Consider the following 15,561-nt stretch of genomic DNA (forward strand, 5'->3'; position numbering starts at 1 on the left):
ACGAAGGTTGGAAGTGAAACAGTGCCACACAGGTTAAGAGTATCCAGCTGTGATAGAAATAATAAGTAAGAATACAATCGCGGCCCCCATTGGCTGCGGTTCGCCGTCCCGGGCCAATGGGGGTGGCAGGAAGCAGCGCGGGTGAGGGATGTGCTGGCCGAGGCTTCCCGCCGCCCCCATTGGCCCGGGACAGTGAACCACGGCCAGTGGGGGCCGCGATCGGCCGAACCTGCCGCGTCAGCGGGTAAATAAACTGGCCCAGCCCGCTAAGGTGCTTACCCTGGCGAGTCGCGTGCCAAACGTTGCTGACCCCTGCTATATTGCATGTAAGCAGTGCATGCACAAGTGCACTGTTTCTCATTGCTCTGAATGCACTTCTCACTGCTTTTTCTTATAGCATATGATCCAAACCAATCAGATAACTTCAGTGAACTCTAGTTTGAAAATAACTTGTATTGTACAAGTGCTACTATGAAATGTTCAACTGCATACATGGAATAATCTGCACTTGTTTGCTTACCTGTATAAGTGGGATATCATATTGGGGTTAAAAATGCCACCTGCAACTCCTGTATTCTAGGAATGCTTCTGCTTGTGTTACAGTATGGGTTCTCAAACTAGGGTGGGGGCATCACAACCACCCACCTGTTCTTTATGCCTAGATGAGAGGGGGTGCATCTCAAAACTGTTCCTGTGGTAAAATGGGGTACCACTGGAAAAGGCTAAGTGACATTGTTTTAAAGCAATAAACCCCTCCTAATTAAGCTTCAGTGCACTGTGTGTGCAGTTCGCTTTTGAAAATTTTCCCTGATTACCATTGGTTATGACTGCCTGTTGGCATGGCACATACTGGCAGGCAAAATGGTGGGTAGAGTGGACATTCTTCCTTGCTCAGCAACTGTGCCGCCAGAGATATCAAGGTGTAGGGAGGCTGGGTGAGATCGGTGGGAAGGAGGTGGTCAGAGTCCAACCAGGAGATTAGATTGCAACTGGGGTGGAACCTGAGGAGGCCACAGAGATGGATGGAAAATTTTGTGCCCAAATGAAGCTGTATCTGCCAATAATGGCTGCCTCCACAAAACCTCACAATGTTTCCACCCGAAGCCAAGTAAAGGAATATAATAGTATAATAAATAAGAGGAACTTACCAAGCTGTCCATTAAGTATACCAGCCTTGTACTGGGGCAGAATCTCATAATTCAATTCATTTCATGAGGAAATGGACAAAACGTTGGTAACATTCCTGGATTTACTGTTCTTTGTCTTCCTATAGGCCACCTTCATCCCCTTGATATGGCTTTCATTCTGGTCTGGGAAATTTCCAGTTTGGCATGATGACTTGAAATCTTATTGTAAGCCTTGTGATTTCTGTTAAAGGAATTCTGCACGGCTGGTGCCTTGGCCCAGAAGACAGCCAAAATTAAGATGCCCACAGCTGACATGCTAGAAGCATTGTGGGTAGCTAGTTGCCAACATTATAGTTTTATAGCAGATAGATAACTAATTTACAGATGAAGCATGAAGCAGTTTGCTGATCAGTTGCCAAAAGTAATTGGTTGCTGTGGAATCAGTCTTCAGCTGGAATGCATGTGGCCATTCAGGGAAATTTAAACCAGTAGGTGGTTTTTGGCCTTGCTGACCCCTGAGCAATGAAGATTAGCTACATAGCCAAAGAGATCACTGCTGTAGTTCAAAGGGTTATGGAAGACCAATTTGACTTGTGTGTTTTAACATGACATTAGCCTCCATCCACATGGACAGTAACACAGTAACACAATAAAGCTGACATGAATTGCCTTGGTCATGGGTCAGCCCTAGCAGGAACTCCAGTGTATGTGGAACCTAGCGGAACCTAGACAGAATTGAGTAATTTGGGTTGGATGCAGGTTGTGCTAGAATCATACCAGAGGGAGCACATGATGTTAAATACAACTATAGCTTCTAGTCTACGGAAAGGTCTAAGTATCAAAAATGATCACGTTTTAGGCATGCAAACCTTGTCACTGCTCCTGTCATTAAAATCAGTTTAAAGCGCTTCAAACTGTTGCAATGACAGCCGAACACTGCTGTCAAATCTGTTGGTTCAAACTTTGTTCTGAGGAAGACTAGCTGTTATCTCCATTCGCAAGGAAAAACTGCTAGGATGAAGGGGAGAAGAATCAGTAATATTTAAAGACAGTCTCATTTTGTATTAGACCTGTCAGAAATCTTGGCAGCACTAGTGGTACTTTAATTTCATCCTCCAAAATAAGACAGACTACAGTCCCAATTATTTCAAAAACATAGTAAAATTTCTGGCTCTTTCAAAGACCAGTAATTAGATTAGGTATAAAGTAAATCTGCAAGAATCTTGGCCAAATTAAGAAAGAATCTATGTGCCCAGTAAAACCACAAAACTACAAGTAGTCTGGTAAATTCCAGAAGCCAGCAAGGAAATTTTTCCACTGCAGTCAAGTTCATTTATTAAAATCTAAAAATAAGAGGTTTAAAATATCAATTAGCTCAAGAAAAATCTTTACAGTGTTTCTTTGCAGTAACGTGTGCGCATTCATATTAAAAAAACAAACATTTCCTGAGATATATAAAATATTACACCCAAGCCACAGCTATCCCAAACTACCCACTCCGCTGCAAACATTCTCCAGATTTTAGCTCATTAGTACCCAGTTAGAGAATAATTCATTGCAAAAAAGCCACATTATTTAAAACATTAAGGTTGCACAGTTAGTTGGAAAATTAAAAAGTTAACATTCTTATAAAACCCCCCAGTGTGTATAGCATTCTCAATTTTCATTTGAGAGTTATGCAGATTAATAGATCTATTTATTTTCAACATGCACAATATATATGCCCTACACCTCACGGGATACTCACGTTGGCCAGTTTAATATTCATGTAAAAGGAATATTTTCAAGTATGTATGCCTAAATGGATTTAGTTACCTAAATTTAAGCACCCAAGATCAAAACTGTTGACTTTAACATTACGCTGATCTATTTATATACACAATATTTTTAGAAGAAAAAAAAGTTACATTTGTCCTTTTTTGCTTCTTTATGATGTATAAAGGGTCTGAAAGAAAATTGACTCTAACATTACGATGTTCCCGTTTATGATGCAAGTCTACTGAGATTATGGCACGACAAGAGTGAAACCTGAGCAACTGAGGATTTGTCTAGACTAGAACTTTTTAAACTCAAGTAAACTGATAGCCAGTTAACTCGAATTAGCTAACACATTTGTAAATCCCAGTGTGGACACTCAAAAATGTTTGTCCAGGATACTCATTTACAAACATATTTGCCACTCAGAGTTTGCTATCAATTAACTCTGGATTAAAATAGTCTCATCTGGGAACACTCTAAGGGAAAGGGACTGTGTCACACTGTTTTGGGTTTTTTGTTATTGTTAGGTGTTTAATAACATCTATTTTGAACTCCTGATTGTTTTTTGGGAGAAAGGCACTTTGATATCTCCACGCCTTCAGCTGCTTATTGAGAAAGCAGTTTTAGGGCAAGTCTACACTACAAAATTAAGTCAACCTAAGTTACATTAATGTACAGCCACCACAGTAATTAAATCGTTGTTGCATGTCCACACTATGTTCTTTGTGTTAACAGTGTGTTCCTCACCAGGAGCGCTTGCACCAATTTGACTGTCAGTGCGGGACATTGTGGGACGGCTTCTGAAAGGCAGCAACAGTAGATGTAAGCAACACAATATCTGCACTGACATTGAGTCGACCAAATTACATTGACCTACACACTACACTTCTTGCGGAGGTGGAGTTATGAATTCGTTGTAGTAGGCAAGTTACATCAGTCGGAGCAACATTTTAGTGTAGATCAGTGGTTCCGAAACTTTAACAATCTGTGAACCCCTTTTACTCAAATTTCAAGTCTCCTGAACCCCCGTCTAAAAATGAGTATTTCCAGGGATTTTCTCCTTTACTTGAGTATAAATTATAAAAGCAGTGATCTTGAAAATATAAAATTTGTTTTTATGACATGCTTATTACACACTATTTATTAATAATCATTACAGTACTTTAATTACTTTATGAAAATGGCAGCACTCTTCCAAGATCTCACATTCGTAGCTTGTATCACTTTCAATAAGCCTGTTCTAATACAAGGCTCCTATGTTTCATCAAAGAGTACCAGATGTGAAACAGCATGAAGGTATTTAAGAAGCCAAGAGTTCCTCCTACACAAGCATTCAGGTCTTGAGCAGTCCGGGCAAACAACAGACGTTACAACAAAGCTTAAACTTGTTCTTCATAATAATTTTAAAAACAATACTAGCTGCCTATTTAATTTTTAAAACAGCAAAAAATATCCACTTCCCTTTCCATTTCTTATAAGGAGTCTTGAAGTTTAAATCTCCTCAATGTGATAGATGTGCTTGTTTTTGGTCTGCTTAGCTCTTGGAAGTCCAGGGGCTCCGGGCTGCTGGCCCCGTGCTGACTGGGATCCCTAGGGACAGCTCTGTCCATCATTAGGGATTTTTTTCCCCCGAGAACCACCTGTAACATTTTGTGAACCCCCAGGGGGTCACAAACCCCAGTTTGGGAACCTCTGGTGTAGATGCTTACAGTTAGGTCGACGTAAGCTGTAGTATGACCAGGCCTTAGACTTCGCTGGTTTTGCTGGAAGACCACACCTGATATTCAAAAGTTTTTGTTTTTTAAACAATTAATTCTTTATACATCACAAAGCAACAATCCTCTTCATCTTTCTCTCCTCCACACGCACCCCCTTCCAAAAAAACAAAGACAGACTTCTCTTCTATGCAAGGTCACTTCTAATAACACTTCAGTGATCCATGTTAGGCTTTGAAATTCACTCACTGAGACTAAACAGGTGGTGGTGAGTTTGCACCTTGTTCATGTTATTACGTGACTTGAACAGCAGAACCAGACTGGAAGGTACAAACATCTGGGCAACATCTTTTGAATAGTCCATCAAATTCTATCAGAACTCTCTATTACCTACCACATTTTCAGGCATGGGTGAGTTCTACAGGAATTCTGGTGGGAACTATCATCTAGTCTTAAGATACTGATTTTCTGTAAGATACGCATTTTTTCATAACAGCTGGATACCCAGTATCTGCCTTGGTTTTATAAAACATGCAATATTGCTTTGATTTCTACTTCCTTTGCAAACTTATTTCTAATACTTTAATACTGCAGGTTTTTTCTTTAACTGAGTTAATACAGCTTAGTAAGTGTTATTTTAGTTTTACACTAATTAATTATAGTTAATCACAGTAATTTCCATGTTTTCCATTTAATTATGGTGTAACATTTAGAATGTGGAAAAGAAAGAGGGCCATCATTTTCCTTTATCCATTTCAAATATTTAAGTACAGAGGCTCAAATTGTGGAATTGTCACATCTTGGTGCACCAAGATGAGCTTCTAATACAGGTTTTCTAATGAGGGTTTAAACACAGTAACTGTTCTCACTCATCTTTTGACAAATGAGAAAACAGCACCTGTCTTTTCATCAAGTCGAATATACTGTCTTCTACCATAACCTAAATTATATGCAAGAAAATCCCCCAAGAAATTCCCATCTTTCTGATGTCACTGTTTTTGTAAATTATGCATTTTTATATCTAACCACAACTTTCTTGAAATTCTGGCAGAGTTATTTGAAATCAGTGCTTTCAGACAGTAGAATTTTATCAAGCATTACTTGAAAGATAACCTTTATATTTAACTGGGGCTGTCAATTAATCACAGTTAACTCACACAATTAACTAAAAAAGTAATTGCCATTAAAAAATTAATCGTGATTAATCACACTGTTGAACAATAGAATACCAACTGAAATTTATTAAATATTTTGGATGTTTTTCTACATTTTCAAATATATCTATTTCAGTTACAACACAATACAAAGTGTACAGTGCTCACTTTATATTATTTTTTATTACAAATTTTTGCACTGTAAAAATGATAAAATAGTATTTTTCAATTCACCTCATAAAAGTACTCTAGTGCAATCTCTTTATCATGAAACTTGAACTTACAAATGTAGAATTATGTACAAAAATATCCTGCATTCAAAAATAAAACAATGTAAAACTTTAGAGCCTACAAGTCCAATCAATCCTACCTCTTGTTCAGCCAATCACTCAAACAAGTTTGTTTACATTTGCAGAAGATAATGCTGCCTGCTTCTTGTTTACAATGTCACCTAAAAGTGAGAACAGGCATTTGCATGGCAGTGTTGTAGCTAGTGTCGCAAGATATTTACATGCCAGATGCACTAAAGATTCATATGTCCCTTCATGATTCAACCACCATTCCGGGGGACATGCGTCCATGCTGATGACAGGTTCTGCTTGATAACCATCCAAAGCAGTGTAGACCGATGCATGTTCATTTTCATCATCATGAGTCAGATGCCACCAGCAGAAGGTTGATTTTATTTTTTGGTGGTTTGGGTTCTGTAGTTTCCGCATCAAAGTGTTGCTCTTTTAAGATTTCTGAAAGCATGTTCCACACCTCATCCCTCTCAGATTTTGGAAGGCTCTTCAGATTCTTAAATCTTGGGTTGAGTGCTGTAGCTATCTTTAGAAATTTCACATTTTTTTTAACCGAGCAATTAATTTTTTTAATCGCTTAACAGCCCCAGATTTAACCTGTTGCCTTTTAGAAGTTGTACTGCCAAAACAAAGAATGGATCCTGGGATATGGCCTGTAAGTGGTCTTGTGACCAGCAGGCCTTTCATGGGCAGTCTCATTCGATCCACTGTCAACAAGTGTTGGGAGCTTTACAATCTTTTTTATTAAGGCCATATCTAGACTAGAAAAATGAGTTGTTTAAAAATATTTGAATGTTTTCTTAACCTCTCCCCATACTTGACCACAACCAGCTAAAACGTTTATAAATGTGCTAAATCCTGTTGACACTACTGTTTAAGAATGTTTCCTTGTCTAAAGGTAGCCAAAGAAAATTTACTATACTATAGAGTGGAAGAGTAAAATTGTATTTGACAGCTGTCTGTGTAATCCAAGTAAATAGGTACACAAACCAAATAAATATTTTCTCCTTGAATCCTTCAGTTATAAGGAGGACACCTCAGTGTCTGGCAATATTTATTTCCAAACACTGAGGTGCTTGAGTGCTGCAACTTCCCAGGCATTTAAGTTTTTATAGTGAGAACTCAGCTGAGATAGTGTGGTCACGTGGTCTGTATGTCTGACAGTGGAATACCGAAGGCCATCTTCTAGGCAGAATTGAAGACAGCAACTTGTTTTAGGGGCAGACCAGGAAAACATTACAAATACACTCAAGGTCAACCTGCAGTCTTGTGATGTTGACCTCAACACCTTGGAGCTCTTAGCCCATGACAAGAGTCAATGGCAGCACCTCTATCATCTTGGACTGAGCTTGTGGATTGCTGCAACCAAGGAGAGAGGGCATAAAGCTAAAAGCTGCACACATTCATCTACAATTGTCTTCACCTCTGGCACTTGTGGATGCAGCTGCAGGTCCAAAGTTGGTCTTTGGTCCCATCTCAGGACTCACAATAAGTGACTGTAGCTCACCCATCAAACTCAGTGGGAGACTCCATCATCACAGTAATCTCACTTATGCTATTTAGAATAGTAGGCAAGCAATTTTTTAAGTAGTGCAATTTTTAAGATGATGTCTCATTAACAATATCTGAACAGTAATTGATTACAAGTCTTGTTTTATAATGAATTTTATTTTCACGTGGTAAAATAATCTGCAATTAGCATTTGAAAAATTGCTATATAGAGGAACCACTTGACACTCCAGGAAATAACTAGCAAAGCTTCATGGCGCTGCAATTCCTGCATAACGACAACAGTAATCTGCCAAGTGTAGTTGCTGACCTACCAGAACGTGAATTAAAAACAGAATTGTTTCACTTGGTCTGAAAGCGCTTAAAGAGACACTACCAACGTAAACATGTAAACAAATTTAATTGTGTTACTATCATCACTTTAGATGAATAAAAATAATACATAATTTAGTCTTTGTTATTTATGAATCTGTGAAGCCCGTTTCACATTTGGGCTTAGGTTTGATAAAAAAACTTGACATTTATAACATTTATGTTTGGACCAAATTAAGTTGATTATTGTGCCTTTAAAAGGCACCACACGTAAGACCAGCATGTAAAATGAATCTGCAGATTTTTTTTCTAGATGTAGAACTTATATCCTATATAAGCATGTCAATTATCTGAACACAAAGAATTTTTTCACTTCAAGGTCCCAGAAGCAAAGACAAGGTTTTCATCTCGAGGCCAAAAGACCAAAAACATCAAGACACTTGATCACTGCCTTGGATAGACCAAGAGACTACCTACACTTGACCAGAGCTTGTAGTCATACCTAGATCACTGGCATAAACACAATTACAACACTAGAGTTGTTAGGATCAAAGTTTGACCTTTGTGACCTCCAACCCCTCCACGTATACTACACCTTTATAACAAATACTTAACTGTTCCCAGCCCACCAACAGAAGCAGTACCTGAAGATGATATTGAAAACAAGCCCTGCAATAACAATATGCAAATAGAAGGCAGCGAAAAATAAAAGGAAACCAAAATAGTATTTTTAACCTGTAAGGTACTACAAGCCACTGTGAATAATGATATAAACCTCTGACATCTGGCACATGGCAGTGGCCACTTAGTGAAGCAATAAAAAAGATTTAAAAGAGCTAATTGAAGGAAGTGATTTTCTACAGTTGAATATAGCTTTTCAATCAATGTCAATTTTAGAAGCTCTGCAAGTATAACTAGTATACAAATTCAAACTTGTGACAAAAATATTCACCCTTACAAACGTAGTCTGGGTAAACTGCACCCCAATTTAAAAAGCTATTTGTGGACATGCTGTGTAAAGGAAATCTAAAGCAAAGTGGGATGCTTAATGTGCTTATTTGCATGCCAAAACACAATTATACTGCAGCTCACAATGATTTATACAAACACTGGTATTTAAACTCTGGGGGAAAATAAAAAAAACTTGAACATGCTTGTGTATGCATGTTTAAGTTTAAAAAGATGTCTATTCACAGAACAAAACTTCTGTCCCACTTAAGAAAACAAATAACATGAAGCTATGAAATTCAGTAGATTCTCAATTATTCAAACCAAACCAACCTGAGCCCCCTATTTGAAAAGTCTCATCCTCTGGGTTTTGAAACAAGGTAATATAAGATTCAAACACCAGTTCTAGGAGAGAAAAGTGGAGATTATACTTTGAAAATCAGTTCCTTCTTCACTTCCTCTGAGAAAACTGAGTGCCTGGCTACTTGGGCGGGTTCCCTAAATTTCCTGGGACAGCAGAACTTCACTACTGAAGAATTATCCCCCATTTCTGTCTCTGAGACTTTACTCCCGTCACCTAAAACTCTGATAGAATCTATCCCATAATTTTACACGAATATACAATTGTAACTTCATACAAGACAGCAAGGTAGGATAGTTTTGAGTTTGCTGGTTTTTATGTGTCCTATGTATAAAGTTTACTTGTAAACAGATTTCCTTTTATAACAATTGCTATCTTTCCTTCTCTAACTTCCATAACGGGTTATTGGGAAAGTGTTACACTATGATTGATGAAATACAGTGTGAACCTCCATGACTGGGTTTCTTAATGAACTATGAAGCAAAACGTATCCCTCCACTTCACCCCCCCAATAATCCAAGTCATATTAATGCAAAAGGTAAAGAGAAAACTGCAGTAACAAGAAACTATATGTAATATATTTGTGCTGGGGCTGAGGGAGAGAGTTCAAGTCACACATGCAAAAACTTAAGACAAACAGGAATCATCAGTCCAAAAGATAGATCAGGCAGCATGGAGTGTGATCAACTCCTCAAGGTACCAGACATATACTGTATAAACAAGTATACGGATACTTTTTCAAAAGAAAGTGGATTTAAAGAGTCCTGAACAAATTTAAGCATGGAAAGAATACAGCTCTGTCTCAGCACACTTACCATTAAGGGCTAGTCTACACTGGCAGTGCTTTACTATGGCTTGTGTAGTCACGGCGCAGTGCTGGGAGAGAGCTCTCCCAGGGCTCTAAAAACCAACTCCACCAGAGGCGTGGCTCCCAGCGCTGTGCAGAGTTTACACTGGTGCTTTACAGCGCTGAAACTTGCAGTGCCCCGGGGGGCGTTTTTTCACACCCCTGAGCGAGAAAGTTGCAGGGCTGTAAAGTGCCAGTGTAGACAAGCCCTAAGAGTTTCTTTTTGTTTTACTTAATGAACCAGTTACCTGAGCAAAACCTCTGTCCTTGGCCCTGGAAACTGAAGAGTACTCTGTTTATCCACAGAATAGGTAAAGGATGAGCAAAAGCAATGCAAGCTTCCCACATTTTTTCCCTTGTGTGATCAAGTCTGGAAGGACTCTCTCTATGGGTAAGAGCAGAGTCTCCACATGGCCATTCAGTCCTTGGCCTCTAACACCACAACTAAACTTGCCAATTAGTGTGTTTTTATTGTGACATAGGTACCTTGTGCATTAGAAGCTGGATTCTGTATCACTGCAGGGACCCTTGTTTTCTTCTAAATCTTTGTGAAGTGCTATGCAGAGTCTGATACTATATATAATATAGTAACTTAGGCTCCATGTTTGTCATGGAAGTCACGGATTCCACAACTTTCCGTGACCTCCATGACTTCTGCACTGGCCCATGCAGATGGCCCAGGAGCCCCCTGAGCAGCCCCCAGGCCAGTCGCACCTGTCGCTGTTAGGGCAGTCTCAAGCCGCGCCCCCCCCCCCAGCAACAGGAGTTTGGGGGGGCTCAGAGTTGGGGTGCAGTGCTTACCTGGAGGTGGTGCCCCAGAAAGTCCAAAGGAACTCCCCTCCCTCAGCTTCTAGCTCCCTGTGCTGCCTCCACCTGCAGGCACCACCCCCACAGCTCCCACTGGCCGCAGTTCCCAGACAATAGGAGCTGTAGAACCTGGGCTTGGGGCGGAGCGGAGGCAGCAAGTTGAGCTAGGAGCTGGAGGTCGCTGCTTCCCAGGAGCTGGGTAGGGAGTCTGCACCAGCCCTGCCAACCCCCCTCCCTCCCACCCAAGGTACCCCCCTGAGCCGCGCTCCGCCCCACCCCAGGGTTTTAATCAGGGGTACATAGTAAAAGTCATGGACAGGTCACAGGCTGTGAATTTTTGTTTACTGCCTATGACCTGTCCATGACTTACTAAAAATACCCATGACTAAAACATAGCCTTAATAATAACCACACTTAAAAGTCATCAGATGTTAACAACTTTCTGTCATTACTAACATGGGCTGGACTCAAACCAGCAACTGAGGGGGGCGGGGGGAGAGCCTGTACACAGTCCATTACCATTCCTGAGAGCTCCAGTACCCTGCGGTACATTACTTCTAAATGCTATCAAGCATGTTTCCCAAAAGACTTACTCCTGGCAAAAACCCCAATCATTTTAAGCCATCTTCTTGTAAAGCTATTTCTATATATAATATCCAGGTATGTAATATGCTAGATCAGTGGTTCTCAAACTTCATTGTACTGTGACCCTCTTCTGACAACAAAAATTACTACACGATCCTGGGGGGGTGGGGAGGGACCAAAGCCTGAGCCTGCCCAAGCCCTGCCATCCTGGGTGGAGGTGGGAGGGACCAAAGCTGAAGCCCAAGGGCTTCTGTCCTGGACGGGGGTCATATAACCTTAGCCTTGGGCAGTGGGGCTTGGACTTGGGCCCCAGCAAGTCTAACACCAGCCTTGGCGACCCCATTAAAATGGGATCGCCACCCACTCTGAAGTCCCGACCCACAGTTTGAGAACCCCTGTGTTAGATAATCTGCCACCTACTTCATAAGTGCCATCTTCAGCCAAGTTTAGCAGCCTGAAAGTCTTTCCTCCTGAAAGTCTTCCACAAACTTTCCACTAAAACTGCTCTTAATACAAACGAACAGGAGTCACACTTTTGCATGCAAGACATTGTACTCAGTAATTACACTGTCAATACAGATATGCGATCAGAGAAAAAACATCCATTTAGTAAGATGTTTCTGCTTTAGAGAACCTGCCTTTATTCATTCCTCTCGAATAAAATGAATGAAACCGTTTTCTGTGAACAATGGAACAGGTATTTTAACAGTTCATCTGCAGAATTTGATTTCTTCCAACTTCAAATTTAAATAAAACTCATGATTTAGCTTAAGCAGACTTTTCTTTCTAATACATGTTACAAACAGCCTGCCTGTAAACACAATATGTAGTTTAAGAGGCTTCCTCTGTAACTTGATTAAATGGAAGCTGGAAGAAGGAATGCTGTTAAAGCTTTAGAATTCTTTTTCCTCTCTTCTATAGTGTATTAGTTAAAACCATTTTTATTTTACTACACTTTTATGTATCATCCCACCCATTGTTTTTCAGTGATCCACTTTTATGCCCATTTGACATAGCAGCACTAAGCATTTGTTTTCTTCCTGAGAGTTCATTGTGAGTACTAATTTTAACTACTATGCAAATTAAAGACAGTGGACTCCCATGGAGTTGAGTCAGGAGCAAGGCCCAGCTTTTTAAAAGGTATTTAGGCACTGCTGTGCTCAGCATCACAACCCGTAACTGGTTTAGAAGCCGGTTTCAAAAGGGATTCAGGCACTTAGGTGTCTAAATTCCAACAATCAGGTTTTGTGACACTAAACACAGCAACCCCTAAATATTTTTAAAAATCTCTGCCTAAGTGCACAGAGGTTGCATTTTCATATTTATTCCCAAGTATATTAAAACAAACCAATTCCCTTTTAACTGTTAAAAAGTTAACTGTTATTTCATTATTTCCAAATATAATTGTTGAAATACTAATATGTAGTGACATTAGAAGTAAGGCATACCAACCACACACTTTCTTCCTTGCAATTTTACATGTTCCTTATAACAAAACATTTTCAGAGAGGTGTTTTTTAAGGTTGTATCCCTTTAAAAGACAAATTCCACAACTTATGTCATAATATTTAAAGTAATGTAGATTGTAAAAGCATTGTTCAATTACATCACTTCATTTAAAAATGTGTGCGCTCTTTAAGCATGAAAATATTCAGAGTTTCTAAAGTCTGGCTGTCTGCACCGGCTGAATAATTTGGGATAACTTTCTTGCAGTGGATAAGATAGAAGTATGTCAACAGAATGAGGGGATGTCACAAGTATTTAGAACAAATATATTATGCACTCTAGTATAGCAGGAAAGCGAACAAAAAATCATCTGAATGTATTGCCACTAATGAATACTAGAAACCATTTTTCAGAAAAAGGTTTGCTACACACCTGATAGGTTTCAAAGACAGCCTACAAGCTACAATGCTTTAAAAGAAATAAAGGAAAGATCTATCTAGATTGTCTAAAGAGAGAAGATTTGGCAGAGACAGACATTCACAAAATGATGCTTATTTTTGGTCATTCAAGTTCATGGATTATAATTAAGGGCCATAAATGGAATCCAACACCATTACTTAGAAAGCTGATTCTTCATCATCAGAGACTTGCAAGTATCCCTTAGATTCCAGTAGTTCTCTCATCAAATCCTTTGTTAAAGGCACACCATTTATTTTTATAGCCTAGAACTCAAATTCTCTCAGCTTCTTTTTTTGCACCCCAAAACTAAATTATTTGGTTTACATACAATATCTTTACATTACTATTTTCCTGTTTTCTATTTTTTCATTTTATAGTTTTATCGAGTTAAGAGATTTGATTTTTTATTTCCTAGCAGACTTCTTAGCAGCTAGGTTGTATAGTACTGAATGAACACATACTGGAACACTCAAGTGGATTGGTACAGAATTGATCTGATTTACCACCTACAGCAAAGAAGGTGTACTGGACTGCACAATGTCAAAAATATCAGTATGGGGAGGGGTGGTGGTCCCAAAGCCCTCCTTTTCATCAACTACACAGTCTATTAAAAGACCAGACATGGCAGCAATGTCTATTATTAATCCTGTAATACAGACATCATACAGCAAAGACTGCTCATGAGAAGAAAGATACCAAAGAGAAAAACCTCCTTAACCAAAATATTGACCGGATTTGTCAGACTGGATCAGATAGTCTATCCCTGGCAATACCTGAAGCTTCAAAAGACGGCAAACATTCCTACAATGGATTTGGCTCCTTGTGCAATGCTATACACAGTAGAAAGGGAGTCAAATTTCTTTCTGACCCATCTAGCAAATATCCAACATCTGACTGGACCCTTCTTTTAGCACACATTTTACTATGAATACCACAAAATTACCCTCCTTAAAACCAGGCAGAACATGTGATACAACCTCTTGCAGCAACAAATGATGCATAGAGTTCATTTCACTAATTCTTTCATTTACATCTTATGTGACAACAATAAAGAGAAGTATTAATTGGTTGTTCCCCCAGTGCATCTGTAAATCTCACACAGGGGACATTCCCTTCCCCTGTAAACTGAGTCTCTATGTGTGTCAGGTTCAGGAAGCAAATTAGGGAACATCACCAACATGCAAAAGAAACAATTCTCCCTAGTGTAAAGGGGATCCTCTGTGCATTTCCCACTTGGGGAGATCAGCACGGAAGTGGAAATCCCTCTAGTAAGGGATTACCTACCTACGGTTTTTTCACCACTTTAAGTACTGGAATAGAAACAAAGATCATTAAATCACTATAACCCCCTACTATGAATAGTTATATCACTACAGAAGTGTTCATATCAAAACAAGTTATACCAATAAAAACACCTGCACTGATATAACTGGATCACTTATTTAACTATGTTGCTTTCTAAGCAGATATAACTAAATTGGTGCAAAAACTGTGGGTGGGCCAACCCTAGGAGACATCTCTATGTGCCTGGCCCTGTGGTGGGGGTGGGACTCACACCCCTAGGCAAAGGGGAAGTGTGTCATCACCCACCTCCCCCCTTCAACAGACAGGTTATCCTGTGAGTGTGCATACCCTGCCAGGCCAGGAGCACCTGTGCTCAGTGCACCACTTAGCAGGGCTCCCCAGGAGGCACCACAAGGGTGCAAGTAATGCCAAGTTGCTGCCCCGAACAGCTGCCAGCCCCTATGGCTTTGGAGAGCAACCCCCTGGGATGGGGAGTAGCGGTCACCCTTGGGGAAGGATGAAGCGGGATCACTTCCAAAGGGTGAGTGGGATAGATAGATGCCAGGGGGAGGGCTGATGGGAACAGGAAGGCCTCATGGGGGCAAGGGGGGAGGAAAGGGACACAGAGAGACCAGACCAGGCTTTGGAAGAGAGAAAATGGAGAGGCCTCAAGGGCTATGGGAAAGGGTAGATGTCAAGAGGGAGTGGGGGGAATGGGGAGGAGGAGCTGCTAAGCTGTGGGAGAGGAGACTTAGGGGGACTTCTAGGGTGTGTCCTGGAAGAGGGGTAGAGAGAGGGGAAGGAAGGGGTGCGCATTACTAGAGAATTTGTACTGGGATAATAAATGCCAGGCAAGATTTTGGACAGGGAAAATAGGACAGCCTCTAGGGTAGAGGCAGGACACATGTGGTGTCCTCTGGGGGTGAAACCCCAGGGGAGAGGGAGGG

The 15,561-nt window shown here is 40.2% G+C and overlaps 1 protein-coding gene across 2 annotated transcripts in view; it reads right to left on the reverse strand.

Moving 5' to 3' along the window:
- Nucleotides 1-15,561, reverse strand: part of ZBTB44 (zinc finger and BTB domain containing 44) — a 62,062-nt gene that overhangs the window by 42,024 nt on the left and 4,477 nt on the right. The window contains exon 1 of one of the 2 annotated variants that reach the window (XM_034754393.1): nucleotides 1,149-4,083. The exons of the other annotated variant lie outside the window; for it this stretch is intronic. The gene's annotated coding sequence lies outside the window, so the exon portion shown is untranslated. Of the gene's footprint in view, nucleotides 1-1,148; nucleotides 4,084-15,561 lie in introns of those variants that run through there. 2 annotated transcript variants of the gene reach the window in all.

Source organism: Trachemys scripta, chromosome 21 (assembly GCF_013100865.1).
Source record: "Trachemys scripta elegans isolate TJP31775 chromosome 21, CAS_Tse_1.0, whole genome shotgun sequence".
NCBI classification, from domain to species: Eukaryota; Metazoa; Chordata; order Testudines; family Emydidae; genus Trachemys; species Trachemys scripta.